Source organism: Symphalangus syndactylus, chromosome 3, assembly GCF_028878055.3.
Source record: "Symphalangus syndactylus isolate Jambi chromosome 3, NHGRI_mSymSyn1-v2.1_pri, whole genome shotgun sequence".
NCBI classification, from domain to species: domain Eukaryota; kingdom Metazoa; phylum Chordata; class Mammalia; order Primates; family Hylobatidae; genus Symphalangus; species Symphalangus syndactylus.
The window spans coordinates 25,908,257-25,927,922 of NC_072425.2; the positions used below are offsets into that span (position 1 = coordinate 25,908,257).

The following is a 19,666-nucleotide window of genomic DNA, read 5'->3' on the forward strand; positions in this document are numbered from 1 at the left end:
TCTGGATTCCTTAAGCAAGGACATGATCTCAATAGGCACTGTACCACTGCAGATGGATCTACCCACTGGTGCCGAGAAAAAAGATATTTTTATGCTCATCTTTCCTAAGACATATGAATAGAAGAACAGGCTCAGAAAAATGTACTCTTAAGTGCTGAGATAATTTCTGAAAATGCCAGGCCTTCCTTACATGAGCAATTTGCCAAGATATACAGAAATGAAATAAAATTAGAAATGTAACTTCTACAGCCATTGTATTTAAAATGAGTAAAAGCTAATGTGGTGTAGGTGTGTGTGTGTGTGTGTGTGTGTGTGTGCATGCACGTGCACTGTTGTTTTAAGAAGTATAGTGTTTTATAAAACCATGGGAAGAACTTGCCTCAACAGATCAATATTTCCAAAACAATAAAAGGTGATTCAGGAGAAGGGACACCCATCAGACTATATTTTTACTGCAGTCAAATCTGGCTCATTAAAGAAAAAGATACTTTTAGAACTTTGATTTACTGTGTTTGTTCTTTCTTTCTTTCTTTTTTTTTTTTTTTAAGAGCTTTTCTCTTGTTGCCCAGGCTGGAGTACAATGACGCAATCTTGGCTCACTGCAACCTCTGCCTCCCAGGTACAAGGGATTCTCCTGTCTCAGCTTCCCACGTAGCTCAGATTACAGGCATGCACCACCATGCCCAGCTAATTTTTTTGTATTTAGTAGAGATGGGGTTTCACCATATTAGTAAGGCTGGTTGTGAACTCCTGAGCCCAGGTGATCCATCCACCTGGGCCTCCCAAAGTACTGGGATTACAGGCATGCACCATTGCACCCAGCCATGTTTATTCATTTTTAACTTTTCTTTACCTTTCTCTTTCCTTGGTGACTTTGATGTAGCCAGCTATAGTTCTGCCAATAATACAGTAATAGCCGTCACATATTTGCATGAATATGTCAGGCAATTTTCTACTTATTTTAAATGAATGATTTTGTTTGATACTCAAAACAGTCATTAATTTGGGAAGACTGGTATGGCATTTTAGAAATATAGAAACAAAGATTAGTGTTAGTGGGCAAACAAATATTTGCCCAAGATCCCTGGAGAGCAGTTCTCAAATTTTTGTCTCATGATGTATTTACACTCCTAAAACTCGTGAGGACAACTGTATTACTTTTCTATTTCTGCTATAATAAATTACCATAGACTTAGTGTCTTAAAACAACAACATTGCCACAAGTCAGTGGCACATTTGTGTAGATCTATTTTTAGGTTCTCTATTCTATTCTATTGATCTCTGTGTCCATCCCTGCACCATTTTAATTAATGTTGCTTATTATAATAAGCCTTAAGATCAGGTTGACTGATTACTTTCTCTTTTTTCTTCTTTATCAGCACTTTAAAATAATTGTCCATATCTACAAAACTACCTTGCAGTGACTTTGATAAGAATTGAGTTAAAACTGCGTATCAATTTGAAAGAATTGAAATCTTTCTTAGGTTCAGTCTTCCAATTCATGTGCACCATATGTCTCTCCACTTATTTAGCCTTTGATTTCTTTATTCAGTGCTGGGTAATTTTCAGGAAATAAATCCTACACATGTTTCTTTAGATTTATGCATATTTTGTTCTTTAAGTTATTGTAAATGGTATTGTGTTATTAATTTTGGTGTCCACATATTTATTGTTAATATAAGGAAATACAATTGATTTTCATGGTTACTTTGTATGCTGTGACCTTGCTCAACACACTTATTAGTTCTAGGAGTGTTTGTTTTATTTTTAGGCTCCTTGGCATTGTCTATGTTTATCCTCTGTAAATACAATTTTTTTAATTTATTCTTTTGTGATTTGCATGCCTTTTAGTTCATTTTCTTACTTTGCTATACTGGCTAGAACTTCCAGCACTGTGTTGAGTAAGAGTGGTGATATTGGACATCCTTGCCTGGGACTTTGAGCCAGTCTGACATCTAAGGAAGAGGTGGAAGCTTAAGGTTAAGCCCAATCACACTGCTAATGATTTAATAAATCATGCCTACATCATGAAACTCCAATAAAATCTCTGCCCTGTAAAGTTCAGAGTAGTTAGGGCAATGGTATTCAGTTTTTCATCATTTCGTAAATTGTTAGCTGTTGTTATTTTTTTAAATAGATACTCCTTTTCAAGTTGAGAAAGTTATTCTCTGTTTCAACTTTCTGGGAGATTGTATCATGAATGGGTGTTAAATTCTGTAAAGTTTTTTTTTATGCAATGGATATAATTATTTCTTTCTTTCTTTACCTTGATAAATAGTGGATCACTAGTCTAAGACCAGCTGCTCTGTTTCAACCCTATCTGTTCTAACACCAACAGATACAGTACAATTCAGTTATGACACTCACAGCTGGAGTTAGTGCAGACCTCACAAAATGAAGGGCAAAATACACAACAAGACTGCCCTCACTTTAAATGTCAGCAAAAAGTTCAGTAGGTCCCAGGTCATCCACACTTCTGATGGGCTGGCTACAAATCTCAGGGTTACCATGACTCCTTCTGGTTCATAATTTGGTGGAATGACTCACAGAACTCAGGAAAACACTATAGTTACAATTCAAATTTTATTATAAAGGATATAACTCAGGAAGAGCTCAGTGAAAAAACATATAGGGTTAGATTTGGAAGAGTGCTAAATGCAGATTTTCAGTGCCCTCTCCCTGAAAAATCACATCACATCATCCTCCAAAGCACATTGATGTATTTACCAACTGGGAAACTCCTCTAAACTTCAGAGGCCAGAGATTTTATTGGAGTTTCATGATGTAGCACTCTAATCGTGCAGGTGGTCATCCTGGTGACCAGTTCCCATCCTGAGGCTACCTAGAGGCCCACCATGAGTCACTCCATTAGCAAAATGAGAGTGATAGCATAGTAATCCAAAGGGCTCAGGAATAAATAAAAGACACTTCTATCTCTCAGAAAATTCCAAGTGCATTAGAAGGAATTAAGTACGAAGACCAAATATTATTAATATACAACAATAATATTGATAGATTTTTCAAATATTAAACAAGCCTTGCATCCCTGGAATAAACTCCAGATGGTTATGGCAATCCAAAGGACTCGGGAATAAAAAAGACACTTAAATCACTCAGAAAATTCCAAGTGCATAAGAAGGAATTAAGTACAAAGACCAGAAAACTTATTATACAACAATAATATTGATTGATTTTCAAATATAAACCAGCCTGGCATCCCTGGAATAAACTCCACTTGGTTATGATATGAAATTATTTTTATATATTGCTTAATTTTATTTTCTAGTATTTTGCTAATGATTTTTGTGCCTATATTCACAATAAGTATTGATCTACTATTTTGTTTGTTTTTTCTTTAATACTGGATTTAAGTGACTTTTGCACGAGGAAAATATTGGCTTCATGAATGCACTGGAAAGGTTTACTTTTATTTTAAGAAACTGTGTAGAATTTGTGTTATTAAGAAAAATTAACACCAGGTGCAGCTGCTCACACCTGTAATCCCAGCATTTTCGGAGGCTGAGGCAGGTGTATCACCTGAGGTCAGGAGTTCAAGACTAGCCTGGGCAACACGGTGAAACCCTGTCTCTACTAAAAACGCAAAAATTAGCTGGGCATGGTGGCACATGCCTGTAATCACAGCTACTTGGAGGCTGAGACACAAGAATCACTTGAACCTGGGAGGTGGAAGTTGCAGTGAGCTGTGATCATGCCACCGCACCCCAGCCTGGGCAACAGAGCGAGACTCTGTCTCAAAAAAAAAAAAAAAAAAAAAAAAATTATTGAGTAGTTTTTTTTTTTTTTTTTTTTTTTTTTTTTGGTAAAACCATCAGTGTCTGGAAGAAATTTTTAAGTTATAAATTTATTTATTAAAATAGTTATAAGAATATTCAAATAATTACTGATTTCATGTTGGGTAAGTTGTACCATTTGTATTTTTCTTGGAAATTGTCCATTTTTCTAACTTGTAAAATTTATATGTGTAGCATTGTTTGTAGTATTTATTATTTGATATATGTTGGATCTTAATAATATCCTTGGTTTTATTCCTGATATCGGTAACTTATAATTTCTTTATTATTTTTCCTGATTTTAGATTTCTAATTTAATTGACTTCTGATCTCATCTTTATTATTTATTCTGCTTGCTTTGGGTTTAGTATCCTTCGTTTTTATAGAATCTTGATGTGGCAGCTTATTGTTTTAGCTGTGACCCACACATTCTGATATGTTGTGTTTTCATTTTCATCCAGTTCAATGTATTTCTCAGTTTTATTGAAACTACCTCTTATAAGCCTGAATAGCCAAGTCAATTCCAGCAAAAAAAAAAGCCAAAGCTGGAGGCACCACGTTACCTGACTTCAAACTGTACTACACGGTACAGTAGCCAAAACACTGTGGTACTGGCACAAAAACAGGCACATAGATCAATGGAACAGATTAGAGGGCCCAGAAACAAGGCTGCACAACTACGACCATCTGATTTTTAACAAAGCTGACAAAAGCAAGCAATGGAGAAAATAATCCTTATTCAATAAATGGTGCTGGGATAACTGGCTAGCAATATACAGAAGATTGAAATTGAACCCGTTCCTTTTACCATATACAAAAATCAACTCAAAATGGATTGAAGATTTAAATGTAAAACACAAAGCTATAAAAACCCTAGAAAACAATTTAGGCAGTACCATCCTGGACATAGAAATGGGCAGGATTTCTTGACAAAGACACTAAAAGCAATCGCAACCAAGCAAAAATGAGCAAATGGGATCTAACTAAACTAAAAAGCTTCTGCAGAGGAAAAGAAAAACTATCAACAGAATAAACAGACCACCCAGAGAATGGGAGAAAATATTTTCAAATGATACATTTGACAAAGATCTAATATTCAGCATCTATAAGGAACTTAGGCAAATTTACAAGAGAAAAACAAACAACCCCATTAAAAAGTGGGCAAAGGACATAAACAGACACTTTTCCAAAGAAGATGTACATGCAGCAAACAAGCATATGAAAAAAGCTCAACATCACCGATCATTAGAGAAATGCAAATCAAACCCACAATAAGACACCATTTCACATCAGTCAGAATGGCCATTATTGAAAAGTAAAAATAAAAAAAAAATAACAGATGCTGGCAAGGTTGTGGAGAAAAGGGAACACTTATACACCTTTTGTGGGAGTGTAAATTAGTTCCGTCATTGTGGAAATCAGAAAGGTGATTCCTCAAAGAGCTAATAGCAGAACTACCATTTGATCCAGCAATCTTATTACTGGGTATATACTCAGAGGAACATAAATCATTCTGCCATAAAGACACATGCATGTGAATGTTCACTGCAGCACTATTCACAATAGCAAAGACCTAAATGCCTATAAACCTAAATGATTCTCAATGACAGATTTAATAAAAAAGAAATGGTACATATACATCAGGGAATACTAGGTAGCCATAAAAAAAGAACAGGATCATGTCTTTCATGGGAACATGGATGGAGCTGGAGGCTATTATCCTTAGCAAACTAACACAGGAACAGAAAACCAAATATTGCATGTTCTCACTTATAAGTGGAAGCTAAATGATGAGAACTCATGAACACAAAGAAGGGAAAACAGACACTGAGGTATACTTAAGGGTGAATGTTGGGAGGAGGGAGAGGAGAAAAAAAAAACTGTTGGGTAAGAGGCTTAATATCCCAGTAATAAAATAGTCTGTACAAACCCCCATGACATGAGTTTACCTATATAACAAACCTTCACATGTACCCGGGACATAAATAAAAGATAAAAAAAACTACGTCTTTATTTCATGAATTATTTAAAAGTGTGTTGTATAGTTTACAACTGTGGGGAAAATTGTTTGTTACCTTTTGTTATTGATTTCTAGTTTGATTCCATTATAGTTGATTCACATATTCCATATGATTTACATATTTTGAAGTTCTTGTTTGGTGACGCATATCTTGAGTTGTTATGTTTTCTTGGAGGATTGACACTTTTATCAATATATAATACCTTTCATGGTAATTTTATTTGCTTTGCAGTCTAATTTATTTGATATTAATATATTCCTCCTGGTTTCCTTTGATTAATAATTTCATGATACATGTACTATGATATTTTCAGTTTTAATCTGACTGTATTGTTATATTAAAGTATATTTCTTGTAGAAAATCTTTAGTTCAGCCATATTTTTAGTCCAATCTGCCAATCTCTGTCTATTTAATTGGTATATTTAGACAATTTATATTTAATATATTTTAATACATTAGGACTTAAGTCTGCTATTAATTTTTTCCTATTTGTTTTCTTTCATTGTTTGTCCATTTACTTTTTTCTGTCTTCCCATAAATTACTTAAACATTTTTTCTTGAATTCCATCTTGATTTATCATTAGTTTCTTAAGTTTATGTCTTTGAATAACTTTTTAATGTTTGCTCTAGGTATTACATCATATATGCATATATATTGTCTACTGGTGCCATCATTTTACCAGTTTGAATGAAGTACAGAAATCTTAGCTCCCTTACTGTCTTTTTACCCTCCTCTACTTAAAATATAATTTCCTATACAAACATGTAGAAATCAGACAATGATATGTCTTTGCTTCATCCATCAAATTCAATTTAGAAAAAGGAAAGGAATGCGTGTTGCATTTCCCCATATTTTTGTGTATTCTAAGGATTTTTAAAATTATTCTTTTATTTCTGTTTTGAGAACTTTATTAAATTCATTTAGGGGATATTGGCTAACAACAAATCTTCTCAGTTTTCCTTGATCTTAGAATGTCTTGATTTCCTCTTCATTTCTAAAGCATATTTTGGCTGGGTGTAGGATTCTGGTTTGCCAGCCCTTTATTTTCAACATTTGAAACATATTGTGCAATTCCTTTTTGGCCACCATGATAAAAAATATGCAGTCATTTTAAGTGCTTTTCTCTTATTAGTGAGATGTCATTCTTTTTTTCTTGCCATTGTCAAGATTTTGTATTTGGCTCTTATTTTCAGAAGTTATAATGTGTCTTATTTTCAGAAGTTATAATGTGTCTTATTTTCAGAAGTTATAATGTGTCTTGGTGTGTGTTTTTGTCTTTCAGTTTATCCTATTTGGAATTTGCTTAGCTTATTGAATCTGTAGACTTATGCCCTTTTTTATTACTGAAAAAATTAAGAGACAGAGTCTTGCTATATTGTCTGGGTTGGAGTATGTCATTATTCACAGGGGCAATCAATCATAGTACATTGCAATCTCAAACCTCTGGAGTCAAGCAATCCTCTCGAGTAGCTGGAACTACAGGCCCACCTGGCTGTTTGTGGCTAAGCTTATGGCTTGACAAACTTAAGTTTTCAGCCTTCACATCTTTGAGTATCATTTTAGCTGTGCCATTTTTCTCCTTTCTTTCTGGGAAGTTGATGGCAGAAATGCTAAACCTTTTGTTATAGCCCCACTGCTCTCTGAGATTTACTCATATTTTTCAACTTATTTTATATTTGTTGTTCAGATTGAGTGATTTCTATTGTTCTCTCTTCTAGTTTACTGATACTTTCCTTGGTGTCCTCCATCTGCTGATGACCCTATCCATTGAACATTTTTATTTTGGTTATTGTATTCTTCTGCTTTATAATTTTCATTTAGTTCTTCTTTGTATCTTCAGTTTCTTTGCTGAGACTTTTTATTTTCATAATTTGTTTTAAGCCTGTTTGTAATTGCTTATTGAATCATTTTTTTCAGTCATGGCCACTTTAAAATCTTTGTCAGATAATTCTATGTTCTTGGTCATCTTAGTGTGACATATATTATCTTTTTTTTCCATTTGGTTTAAGACCTTTTTGGTTCTTTGTGTGAAGTCATGTTCTGTGAAAACCTATATTTTTTCATATTATATTATGAGATTCTCTATCTTATTTAAACCTCTTTTCAGCTAATTTTCTCTGACACTACTTCAGAAAGAGGGGCTACTGCCTCATTACATTGCCAGGAAGTCCAGGTTTCCTACTTGACCTTCACTGTCACTAAGCAGGAAGCATTTCTCATTCCTGCTTCTCATCACTCCTTATTACTGTCAGCTTCCTGTATGGTCTCCGCTGATACTGTGCTGAAGGTGGCCTAGTTATCACTTGGTGATGGTGTAGGGCTGATTCTCCATAGGCCACCTCTGAGGAAGAATAGAAATAGTTTGTAACTGTAGAGTGGGTGTGGAAGTCCAGGCTTCCTATGTGGTCTCCAAGGCACCATAGGGATCCCAGCTTCCTACTTTGCCTTCTCTGACACCACCTCAACAGGGATGCTGGGTGTCTCTTTCTAGCTTCACGAGAGTGAATGTCTATGTTCTCCACTTGGTCATTGATGATATGGGTGAGCATGAGGAACACTTTTTTTTTCCGGCCTGGAGTAGAGCAGTTATTCTGTACAAATTTTCCTTCTTGCTAAAAAGATCCTTTCCTTGTCTTTTGACTAGAGATTGGGGTTTTGTTGGGGCTTTCTCTGTCTCTGTCCACAGGTGTCTGTGGGTGGTCAGCTTCTTCAACTCTGGGATCTATAAATGAGAACTCAAGGAACTCACTACCATGCCATCCATTACCTTCCAAGGTCCCGGAATAGTCTTCTTCCTCTTAAAACCTATCAGTCTTTTATTTGTTTTATATGTAATGCTCACTGTATTTAGGTGCATTGTGCTGCTTATTTTTATGAATAAGGTTTTATAGGAAAACAGCTATGAGCATTGGTTTACATTTGTGTCTATATTATCTATGATTACTTTCAAACTACAATGGCAGAGTTGAGTAGTTGAGAGAGAGACTGTATTGTTTGCAAAGCAGAAACTATTTGCTATCTGGATCTTTACAGAAAAACATTTGTGGAATCCATTCTCTTATAGAACACTTCCTGGAACTTGCAAATAGCACTTCTTTATTCTAGTCACCAGAAAGTGATCATATCAGGAAGCCTGGTAAAGATAATATCTGTTCTAAAGGGTTTGTGTTGAGCTAAAATTTACAGGTTTTATCATGGAAGAGAGAATGGATACTAGAGAAAACTAGTAGTCTTTGTTACACAATGTATCGTAAAGATCTTCTGTCTTGAATCTTACAGCAGCTATTTCTAAAAACTTGTTTGTTTCAAACAAACAAACTGAAAGCAAACAGAAAAACAACAGCTAAAACACTAGCTTTACAGACTTCTCCCCCAAACCAGCCAAACAAAAACAATCACAACAAAGCAAAATTGTAATTATATGGTTAAACATTGACTGAGTCACATCATATAATACTTTTGTTTGCTCATATATGTCATTAGTATATATGGTCTTTGAGAAACTGAAATTGAGAGATTTCATTAACTATGTTTTTGTTTTGTTTTGTTTCATTTTGTTTTTGAGATGGAGTCTCACTCTGTCACCCAGGCTGGAGTGCAGTGGTGTCATCTCAGCTCACTGCAACCCCCGCCACCTGGGTTCAGGTGATTCTCCTGCCTCTGCCTCCCAAGTAGCTGGGACTACAGGCATGCACCACCATGCCTGGCTGACTTTTTTGTATTTTTAGTAGAGATGGGGTTTCACCGTGTTGGCCACGCTGGTCTCAAGCTCCTGACCTCAGGTGATTCGCCCACCTTGGCCTCACAAAGAGCTGAGATTACAGGCGTGAGCCACTGCACTAGACCAGAGATATCATTAACATTGAACTAACATTTCCAAAACTTATTGAAGGAAGATCTCCTATTAATTGTATATTTTTTTCAAGTCAACCTTGTTTGAACTAACATCTTACAAACTTATTGAAGCAAGACCTTCCATTAGCACTTTATTTTTTTCCAAATTGTATTTATAGTATTCTGGCTGAATAACTCTATTTTATTCCTATATCCATTGTTTGCCAAACTTAGTTGACTATAAAATCATTTTCTTTACACAACACTTTACAAAATACCCAGGTTTGCCATATTTGTGGCTTATGTTTCTATTAAGGTACTTATTAAATTTTGTTTTCTATTACAAGTGGATAAAATGATTTGGTTATTCTAAGTTACAACTGTTGCAATCTATTTTTTATCAACCTAATTTGAGATATTGTTGTCAAAGCTATGATATGATTAACAGCCATTACCTATTAATAATCATTAACTTTAATAAAAATTATTAACTATTAACAACAACGATGGGTTAAATGTGTGTATATACATATAAAAATACATATTATATGGCATAGACTTGTCACTCGTTAAATATTAATTCATAAATGTTTGTTTGCTTCCTTTTTACCAAGACGAAATGGCCATGTTTTACTCATTTTATCATTCACAATAATAAGATAATAGCTACCATTTATTGATTTCCTCCTATGTGCAAGATTGATGACATATATTTCATCTTCATAAAAGTCCCACGAGATAAATATTATGATCTTTAACTACCAAAGAGGGAAACTAGTCTCAGAGAACTGAACATACATACTCTAAAATCACACATCCAATAATCCTAACAATGGTCTCTCTGCTTTTAATGTTGTGATTGTTTTACCACCTATTTAAAAATATATTCCACATGGCTCCTGCATTCACAGGTCAAGGATAAGTAGCTCAATTGCTCTCCATTAAGCTGACTAAACTAGCAGAACAGACATTGACTTAGATTTTGAAAAGACTTCTGTAGACAGAGAATGCTCTTTTCTCCCTCAGCCTGTTAAACCAGGGAAAGTGGGACACGTTTAGGTTGCTGAAATGATCATTTATATCGTTTGTTAATCAGCCTGCATTTTTTGTATCTCTACCCTCTGAGGGACATCTTGACCTCCTGAGCCTCATATTCATTGATCCTTTAGCTTCAGTTTTGAAAGCTAGCTGCCATATCAATAAAATCTCTACTATTATTTTTTTTTTTTCACTAAGTCATTATAACAGTGGGCTATCAAGATGGAAGACAGGTTTTAGGTTAGAATCAACAGGACTTGGTGCTTGATAAGAGGGTGAGGAAGACACTGAAAGAAACACAGGAACCTAGGGTGACTGTGTATGGTTTGTTTTACACAAGACAGGGACAAACAGCATAATTAATAATAACAGTGATGATCGATAGACAGATAGGTGACATTTATTGAGAGCTTACTACATATGAGTTCTTATTTTAAGAACTTTAATGTATTAGCTAATTTGATTCTTATACTAACTCTTTAAGAAAATTATTAGCATTCTCATTTTACACTTGCAGAAATTGACATAGGGGAGATGAAGCCATCTGCCCGGGGCAGAAGATTAAAAAGAGAGTAATCAAGAGTCTAGTTTTGTGTTTGAGTTCCAGGAAGTGGTAGGATACCCAGTTGGAGTTCCCTAAAGCACTTGTGCATGTTCAATTCCACATAGTTGAAGGAAGTATGAACTGGTAAACGTGCGTCAGCTCTAGTATTTCCCTGAACACTAGCCTTTTGACCTGAAACCTTCCTGAACTGCAAAACAGGATTAATAATTAAACTGACTCTCTGAAGTATCCCCAAATCTCAATAAGGTAAAGTAAATGAAACGCCTAGCCTCTTGTAGATTCCTAGCCAATGCTTCCTTCCTCCTGCATTGTCTCTTTTCCCCTTCATCCCTCCTTCACAGGAGTACCTGTGAGAATCAAATAAATAATGATTATAAATTGATGTGTCAATATTGATACAATTTTGCTGTGTCCCCATCCAAATCTCATCTTGAATTGTAGCTCCCACAATTCTCATGTGTCTCATGGGAGGGAGCTGGTGAGATGTAATTGAATCATGGGGGTGGGCATTTCCTGTGCTGTTCTCACGATAATGAGTAAGTCTCATGAGATCTGTGGTTTTATAAAGGGGAGTTTCCCTGCACAAATACTTTCTTCCCTTCCACTAGGTAAAACATGCCTTTCATCTTCTGCCATGATTGTGAGGTCTCCCCAGTCATGGAGAACTGTGAGTTCATTAAACCTCATTTTCTTCATAAATTACCCAGTCTAAGATATGTCTTCATCAGCAGTGTGAAAATGAACTAATACAAATATATACTTACTTACCTACAGAACTTTTTAGATTGTGGAGTAAAAATATTTCCCAATGCACATAAAAAAGTAGAAAGGAAGAGATGAAATAGTGTTCAATACTATTAGTCAAATACAACAGCTCTTACCTAGGCAAGACTGTAAGTTCCCTGAAGGCATCATCCACACCTGTATCTATTAAGCAATGTATTGCCAGCATCTAGAATAATGCCTGGCACAGAGTCGGAACTAAATACAGATTCGATGAACAAATGAATATAACTGTAGGTGTTTTATTACACATTAAAAATGTTTCTTCAGTATCTACCATGTTCCTAACCTGATATTTCTTGCTGTCCTAATTCTAGTGTTTCATTTTCTTAGCTTGTGGTGGTGTACGTTTCCGTTGTAGCTATAAGATGCACTATAATGGATGTAATCCATTCCCTACTGTGGATCATTCGGTTCTGCCTTTTTTTTTTTTTTCGGTTTCTTTAATTAATTTATTTTTGAGCATAGTCTCACTGTGTTGTCCAGGCTGGAGTGCAGTGGTGCGATCCTGGCTCACTGCAACCTCTGCCTCCCAGATTCAAGAGATTTTGCTGCCTCAGCCTTCCGAGTAGCTGGGATTACAGGCACACGCCACCATACCTAGTTAATTTTTGTATTTTTAGTAGAGACATGGTTTCACCCTGTTGGCCAAGCTGGTCTCAAACTCCTGACCTCAAGTGATCTGCCTGCCTCGGCCTCCCAAAGTATATTTTATTTTATTTTAAATAACGCTAGTACAGTCAGAGGCATTTGAACCAAAGCCACTCCATCTTCGATATAGTCTGGGTATAATGAGGCTGAGACCCACTGGGCCACATTCCCAGAAGGTTAGGCATTCTCAGTCACAGGAGGAGATAGGAGGTTGGCACAAGACATAGGTTGCAGGACCTTGCTGATAAAACAGGTTGTGGTAAAGAAACTGGCCCAAACCCACCAAAACCAAGATGATGAAAGTGATCTCTTGTCATCCTCACTTCTCACTGTATGCTAATTATAATACATTAGCTTCTAAAAGGCACTCCCACCAGTGCTATGACAGTTTACAAATGGCATGGCAACATCAGGAAGTTACTATATATGGTCTAAAAAGGCGGGGGGGGACCCTCAGTTCTGGGAGTTGCCCACCCCTTTCCCAGGAAACTCATAAACTCATAAATAATCCACCCCTTGTTTAGCACATAATCAAGAAATAACTAAAAGTCTACTCAGCCGAGGAGCCTGCACCACTGCTGTGCCTCTGGAGTAGCCATTCTTTTGTTTCTTTACTTCTCTAATAAACTTACTTTCACTTTACAGACTTGCCCCAAATTCTTGCTTGCATGAGGTCCAAGAACCCTTTCCTGGGGTCTGGATTGGGACCCCCTTCCGGTAACAGTACTACTGTGCTTCTTCTAGTGATCCTTGATACCTTTGTGATTATTTCTTCAAGGTAAATTCTCAGAAGTAGAATCACTAGGTCAAAGAGTCTGTGCATTTTCTAAGATTTTGACATGTATTTCCAACTTACCTTCCAGGAACTTTCCTTTATCCACTTAACTAACATATATGACATTTAAAAATGTTTTGTTTCATTTGCTTGTTGTCATCTCTTATAAATTGTTTCTGTCCTTTACAACTCTTAGGGCTGTGTTATATACCATGAGAAGCCTCAAAGAACAATACACATGCAAGTAGAAAATTTACCTTTTTTATATTCATAACGGAAGAAAAAAATTCTTATAATATTGTATGAGAAGATAAAAAGAGTGACTTGAAACAGAGTAATAATTTTGAAATCTACAGTGGGCTCTTATATAGGAGAAGGCTATATTCTGCCGAAATGCTAAAATTGGAGAAGAAAGAAAAGTGGATATGGAATTTAGTTATCAAACATGGCTTTCTGGTTCTCATTTAAATAGTTTGCTGAAGATGTTAAAGAACCTCTTTTTTTGGGGCGTTTTTTTTTTTTTTTTTTTAGTTCCCCAAAAGTCTAGGTTTTTCCTGTTTGGGACATTAGAAGCTATATTCCACCTAAATACAGAGAAAAGGATGGCTTGAGTTGTTGGATCAGGTCTGTGTCAAACTTCCTGTGTGAGACTGGGCTACCTGCTTGCCTGTTCTGGACCTCAGTTGACCCATTTCTTTTTTTTTTTTTCCTTTTTTTTGAGACGGAGTCTCGCTCTGTCACCCAGGCTGGAGTGCAGTGGCTCAATCTCGACTCACTGCAAGCTCCGCCTCCCGGGTTCACGCCATTCTCCTGTCTCAGCCTCTCCGAGTAGCTGGGACTAGAGGCGCCCGCCACCACGCTCGGCTAATTTTTAGTATTTTTAGTAGAGACGGGGTTTCACCGTAGTCTCGATCTCCTGACCTCGTGATCCGCCCGCCTCGGCCTCCCAAAGTGCTGGGAGTACAAGCGTGAGCCACCGCGCCCAGCCCCCATTTCTAAGATGAAAGACATGGCTTGATTGTCTAGTCCTGCTCACTTGCCCCATCAGCTCCCTTGCTCTATCTATAGTGGCTGTCTTTATCTTCCTAAAACTTGTCAGCCTTCTTTATAGCTTAGGACCTACGGTGCTCGCCCCAACCCAACTGGTTTGACTCATTTTCACTGTCTTTCAGTTCTCTTTCTTTGGTATATTATTTCTTCACCCTGATTCCTAACCATTAAGCACCTTGCCCTTTTTCTTAGCATGATCCACATTGAAATTAAATATTTATGATTTTAAAAATTGACCACCTTTACTGTATTCTAAGCTCTGTGAGACAGCAATCACGTGGTCATTTCCCTTATCGTCTTCAAGCCGCTGCTCCTATGTCCAGTATGAGCTAGATTCTCAATGTTGCTGTGTGAAAGAATAAATAAATGAATGAATGAATGGGCTGATTCACATCATTTGAACACCTTAACTATCCCTTGAGTCCATGCCATGACTGCTAAAGGCTAGTCCTGGTGGCTCTTACACTTAGGACTCAAGATTTCCAGTAAAGAATATTTTTCTCAACTTCCCCTTTGCAATTCACCAAAACTTGTAAACCAACTTCTGGCCAGCAAACCCCAGGCAAGCAAAATATTACTAAACTCCTTAAAAGGGACTTAGCTGCTAGTGGTTGACACATCCTCTCAGGAATGGAGCAAAAGGCTCTCTCTAGTCCTGTGGGGCTGCAGGAAGAGGAAAGGTGGGAAAAAGCAAGACTAGCTTTTGCAAAGTTAGGGCTGGTATACAAACACACAGACAGCCACACACACAGGTGACCATTGAGTGATTTTTCTTTCTTAAGCAGTAGCAGAAATATAGTGAAAGAGAGGGATGCACACATTCTTTGGGCAATTTATGGAAGCATGAATAGTGTCCCCCAACCCAGCATAAGATGTACGCAAGCAAGAGCCATAGTGATTTCAAGAGTTGCCCCACTTGCTGTCCTAGGTGAAGTGCTGCCGTAGCTCACTTCAAGTGGAGGATGGGTTAGCCTGCCTTACAGCTGCTCTACTTCAATCTAAACTCCTTGGGGGGTTATTCTAAAGACTCCAGCAAGGCAGCATAATAATTCCTCTGCAATGCTGCTGCTCCTTCCTCCTCTGGGCAGGATGCAAGCAGGGTTCTGTCTCTGCTTCTCCCTGCTTCTCTAATAGTTCACTTTTCAAATGGTGGAGGGCAGTTGGAAGATAGAAAAGTTCACCTAGCCATTTTTTCCCCTCTGTCCCCCTTTTTCACCATTCCTGGCTCTTTAGAATGCAGCTGGGTTTGAGAAACAGCAGTACGCAGAATTGAGGTGCTGCCAGGTGCCCCGAGGCTATCGTAAACTGGGTTCTGGGCCTCTGCAAGTCGCCCTCAAGCAGCTAAACTTAGATCATCATAACTTCTCTATGAGTTCACCCTTCCCTCCCCTGCTCCAATTTTATTTCCCCAATAAAGACAGTTTTAAAGTGCCCTCCTTCACTATCCAACTTTATGGGTCATCTAATTCTTCTTTTCTCAATGTCGTGTGGACCTTCTGAGATTTACCCCATTTCCTTGCTTAAAATACTGTGATGTTGGCTCAATTATAGACTAAAGCCCACACAATTTAATATGGTAAGCCCTGTTTCCTACTTTCTTTATTTACTTTTCTAGCCTCACCTTCTGTCCTCGTCTTTTCATTTTGAATGTCTTGCAGTTCTTGAAATGCATCATATTATTTATTCTGTTCAGATATTTGTGCAGTCTCATTTGCTGGTAATGCCCTTTACTCCCTCCGTCCACAGCTTTTATGTGGCCCACTCCACCTATTCTTCAGGTCTTATTATGGGCCTTGCTTTTTCATTGACCCCTATTCACAGCGAGAGTAATTGTCCATGGTCTATCTCCCAAGTCCATCATACAAGTTCATGAGGGCAGGGGCCATGTCTATCCTTTACATTGTTGTCTGTCGAGTATAGTTCTTATGGCAAAGAATGCTAATTGTTCACCAATATCTATTCTCCCCTTATTTAGCAGTGTATATGGACATCCTAAATTTTAGCAGTGTATATGGTCACCCAATTACAGACTATATATTCTAGCTACTCTTGTAGCTTGTTATGGCCAAATAATTAAATAGTGGTCATTAGAATGTAAGTAGAAATAATACATATCATATAAAATAAATAGTTGCATACCACCTTGACTTTTAACACTTCCTTGATGGCCAGAAAGGGATGAGAGCTGCAAAGTCACTTTAGACCCATAGATTATATTATGCATAGTTTATATGTAAATATAAATTATATGTACATATGTACACATGTAGATATCATATACACACAGATATCTGATATAATACATATATATATATAGAGAGAGAGAGAGATGGGGAGAGATGAAATAATAGTAAACTTTTATTACATTCTAGTTATCAAGATATCAAAGTGACAGGCATTGCTCTAGGGACTTTACATGCATTAATTCATTGAATCCTTACAAACATTTTATGAGTAGGTACTATTAATATCCTCATTTTACAAATGGGGACATTGAGGGCCAGAGAGGGAAGTGACTCGCCTGAAGTTAAATACAGTTGTGATACTTTAAACCCACGTAGTCTGATTCAGAGCCTAAATTCTTAATCATTGTGCCACACTGTCTTCTGAAGAACAAAAACCACCAAAAACATAGAATGTCAGAGTCAAAATAACATTAGAAAATACCTAGTCCAATTTCTTCATTTTACAGATGAGGAAACCGAGCCCTAGTGAGAAGAAATGATTTCTTCATAGTGACACAACTAGAAAGAGATTTTTTATTTCCCAGAACAATAATTAATTCCAGGGGTAGCATTTCCATCAGTTGCACATTGAAAATAAGCAAGGAAAGAGTGCCATGACAGGAGGAGTGATGCATGACAGAGGTAGAGAGGAATGAATGGCAGAAGGCACATATGCTACATTGGATATTTGGTCCCAAATCTTCACTTCTCTGTTACAGAATTATACATTTGTACCTTTCATCATACCTTTCATCATACAAGTTTATGGTGCTCTCCTATTGTGTACAAGAGTACTGTCCTATGCTATAGATAGTGAGCTTGGTTATGTAATTTGTTTTGGTCAATGGAGTGTTAGCAGACATGCTTTGAGAAAAGGTAAAAATGTGCTTCTGTATGCTGACTTGTTCACTTGCACTCCTTTGATTTACCCTGAGAAACATATGCCTCACAATTCTGATTCAAGGAGAGGACAGAGATACATGGAGTAGACCAAAACGGAACCTGAATCCTGGGAATGAACCCACTGGATCTGGACACTAAAACAAAGCTTCCAGAGCCACCCACAGACCCACGGGCAAGAAAAAGAAATTCTTGTTGTCATCAGCCACTGAGATTTGGGGTGGTTCATTATTACATCATTATTATGGCAATAGCTAACTAATGCAGTATGATTCATCTTCATCTTTGCCATCTGTGCCTAAACACTAGACCATTTTCTAACCATTGCACATTCTCTTGATATCAGTTTACTTGCTAGAGCTTCCAGAACGTTGAAACTTTTGAAAGAAGATGAGTATCATCCAATATGCTTTTATAAACTTGTAAAAATTTGGAGGGATGTGGAAAGTAGAGACTGGGAGAAGTTTTGAACACCTTCTCCTTTAGAGAGCACGGAAACTCTTTTAAAGGCCATGGGACAAATAGCTGTTATCTTATGGGATTCCCAAATATGGAATATAAGGAACATAATAGTGCAGCCTATAAAGGAAGCAGCATGGAAAACTCAAGTGTTCTTTCAGATCATTCATGTAATAATCTGGTTGAATACAACACTGCTAATTCTTATCACTCTTTACGTACTTTGTTCACTGTGATGTAATTTTTGTGTTCAAGGCTGTCTCTGTGACTAGCAAGTCAACTAGGTTAAGGGCTTAGACTTATTTCTTTGAAATAAAGGTTAAAATCTTGGAAGTATCAGATGATGTTACGGTCAGAAATCTAGGAATCCCTGATCTCTGTTGTGCTAATCACTTCTGCTTCTATGGGATGCCAAGGAGCTAGTAAATAAACAAGTCATAACACCACAGGATTAATAATTACCTAAGCACCTGATACTGCAGCACAGCACTCTAGGTAAAGACTGGGCTGGTGCACATGACTTTGGTTTAAGGTCTAAACAGGGAATTTACTTCTCTTATTGTACACACTCTCTCCATTATAAATCTTGACATCTGATGATTTTCTGAGAGCTGCTTGAAAGAAGTATAATGGAGGGTGGGTAATAACGTGGCTAGGCTTGAGGAGTAGAGTGTGACTCAGTTTACCTACTCTACCATGGGGTGTAGAAAGCAAAGCACAAAAGATTAGACTTGATTGTCCTAAGAAGGTTACTTTTTGTCTGAGTATGTACATGAGAAGCATGAAATTCTGTATTTAAGGCATAGTAATCTCACGCCTTAGAGAATGTGGCCTCTGCTCCCATCAATCAGATGACTCTTCTTTCTTTGCTGAGTGTCCCAGGCAGGATTGACATAAAGATAAGGCACTGAAGCTCTGCCTCTCCTATGCTGTGAATCACTATACCTCATCATTGATGTTAGATCCAAGTAGATTGTAGCCACACAAGTGTATTTGTTGAACAAATGAAGAGTTGTGCTAGAGACAATGGAGACCAGCAAAAAATAAATAACAATTCACAAACTGAAAGAATTGATAATCTATGAGGAAAGATTAGAAATGCTCCAATATCAGTTGGTCAACACACATCTGTTATGTTCTCTGTGCTAAAACTTGGGAATACAAAGGCAAATGAGATTGAATGTCTGCCCTCAATAAATCCATGGTCTGGGGAAGAACATAATTACATTGATAACTCTGGCAAAAGCCATGATAGAGCTAATAGAGGAATCTATGGGATGACAGAGAGATAGATGAACTTCACATCACACAAGTGAGGACTTCACTTTTGAAGATGAGGAGGTGAAATCTAATCTGGTTTTAGAGAGTTAATTAAAATAAGAAAGGAAGACAGGTAAGCAGACAAACCAAGAAGGCTTGTGTCTAAGTCCGTTCGGGCTGCTACAGCATGAATTCCTAAGGTTCCACTTCTTAATACTATTGCATTAGGGATTAGTTTTCAACAATTGATTTTGTGTGTCTGTGTGTGTGTTGGGGGGTGGTGGGTAACAAATATGGAGACCATAGTAGCTTG

The 19,666-nt window shown here is 37.1% G+C and overlaps 1 long non-coding RNA gene across 1 annotated transcript in view; it reads right to left on the reverse strand.

Moving 5' to 3' along the window:
- The window catches only part of LOC134736282 (uncharacterized), a 114,184-nt gene that overhangs the window by 55,692 nt on the left and 38,826 nt on the right, over positions 1–19,666 (reverse strand). The gene's annotated exons all lie outside the window — the stretch shown is intronic.